This window comes from Acomys russatus, chromosome 22, assembly GCF_903995435.1.
Source record: "Acomys russatus chromosome 22, mAcoRus1.1, whole genome shotgun sequence".
Taxonomy (NCBI): Eukaryota; Metazoa; Chordata; class Mammalia; order Rodentia; family Muridae; genus Acomys; species Acomys russatus.
In genome coordinates, this window is record NC_067158.1 from 34,206,112 (window position 1) to 34,208,369 (window position 2,258).

Below are 2,258 nucleotides of genomic sequence, written 5' to 3' on the forward strand. Positions count from 1 at the left end.
TCTTGAATGCAGCAGAATATTGGGTCCTATTTAGGCATCCATTGTTGGTCTGTGTCTTTTTATTGGAGAGCTGGGTCCACTGATGTTGAGAGAAATTAATGACTAGTGACTGCTAGGTCCTTTTATTTTGATGTTGGTTGTAGTAGTCGTGTGTGTGTGTGTGTGTGTGTGTGTGTGTGTGTGTGTGTGTGTTTGGATTTTCTTTTGCTAAAGTGAAGTTATCTGTTTCCTGCATTTTCCTGGATGTAGTTAGCCTCTTTGGGTTGGAGTTTTCCTTATACTATCTTCTGTAGGGCTGGATTTGTGGATAGGTACGGTTTGAATTTGTTTTTGTAATGGAATATCTTGTTTTCTCCATCTATGGTTATTGAAAGCTTTGCTGGGTATAATAGTCTAGACTGGCATCTGTGGTCTCTTAGGGTTTGCAAGCCTTCTGGCTTTTAGGGTCTCTGTTGAAAAGTCCTATGTGATTCAGATAGGTTTGCCAGTGTATGTTACTTGGCCTTTTTCACTTGCCGCTTTTCAATATTTTTTCTTTGTTTTGTACATTTTGTGTTTTGATTATTATGTGGCAGGAGGATTTTCTTTTCTGTTCTGCTCTATTTGGTGTTCTGTAGGCCTCTTGTATGTATGTTTATATGCATCTCTTTCTTTAAATTGGGGAAATTTTATTCTATGATTTTGTTGAAAATATTTTCTGGGCCTTGGAGCCAAGCATCTTCTCTTTCCTTAATTCCTATTATTCTTAATTTTTGTCTTTTCATGGTGTCCTTGATTTCTTGGATATTTTGTTTCAGGAATATTTTATATTTAACATTTATTGTGATATTTGCATCAAATTCTTCCATTGTATTGTCTACACCTGAGATTCCTCCATCTCTTGTAGTTTGTTGACAATGCTTACCTCTGAAGTTCCTGTTTCCTTCTCTAAGTTCTCTCTTTTCAGGCTTTCTTCAGTTTGTGCTTTCATTATTGTTTCTATTTTCATCTTCAGATCATGAACCATTTTATGGTTTTCCTTCATCTGATTGTTTGTATTTTCCTGAATTTCTTCATTTCCTCTCTATAGGCTTCTGTCATGGCCTTTCTAAGGTCCTCAATCTGTTTGGCTCTATTTGTTTAAGGATTTTACTCATTTCCTCTAATATCATCTTCATAAGGAAAGATTTGATCATTTTTTTGTGTGTGTTTCAGTTGTGTTAGAGTTTCCAGGCCTGATTGCTTTGGGATAACTTTGTGCCAGAGATACCATATTATTTTGGCTTCTGTTGTTTGTGATTTTACTCTGGCCTTTAGCCATCTTGATGTCTCTGGTGTCGGGTGGTAGTTTCTGGTGTCCTTCACTGACCATTGAGAGCAACTCATAAGTGAGTGGTCATAGGTTGAGACCCCTCATGTGTGGAGATCAGGAAACTGTTCCATGGAACAGGTGGGTGACCTGGGTTCAGATCTGGGAACTTGCCATAAGAATATGGAACACTTCATGAATTTGCATATCATCCTTGTGTAGGGGTCATGCTAATCTTCTCTGAAACCTATGTTTTAATTGGATAATTTGATTTGGTGGTGTTTAATTTCTTGAGTTCTTTATATATTTTGTATATTAGTTCTTTGTCAGTTGTAGGGTTGGTGAAGATCTTTGAAATTTGCAGGCAAATGGATGGATCTAGAAATAATCATACTGAGTGAAGTAACTCAGACCCAGAAAGACATGCATGGTATATCCTCACTTATAGATGGATATTAGCCCAACATAGATGTCCTCTGAGAAAGACTGCACACAGTGGAGCATTGGGACTTATTGCTGGACTCTGGGCAGAGCAAAGAGAGTGGTATGGAAGAATGGGGCGGGGGCGGGAAAGGTGGAAGGACACGGAGGGTTCAGAAACCCCACGAAGAGACCATCAGTGCTGGCAGATTTGGACCCAGGTGTCCTACACAAACTGTTGCATGCCAACTAACTACAATGCATGCAAAGAACCTAGAACCCCTGCTCAGATATAGCTAATGGAGAGCTTATTCTCCACAATTGTGGATGGTACAGGAACTGCCTCTGAAGTGAACTCTGGTGCCCCCAATTTAATCACTTCTTCTCAGTGGAGAGGCCCTGGGGTCACACAGAGGAAGGAGAAGCAGGTTATCTGAATGAGACCTAATAGGCTATGGTCATATGGTCGGGGAGGAGGTCCTCTTCTGTCAGCTATCTAGGGAAGGGAATAGTGCAGAAGAGGGAGGGAGAGTGGTAATCCCAGAATGAA

General features: G+C 40.0%; 1 pseudogene; it reads right to left on the minus strand.

Moving 5' to 3' along the window:
• Window positions 1–1,465: 1,465 nt before the first annotated feature.
• On the minus strand, window positions 1,466–1,578 carry LOC127206084 (uncharacterized; annotated as a pseudogene).
• Between the last annotated feature and the right edge of the window lie 680 nt (window positions 1,579–2,258).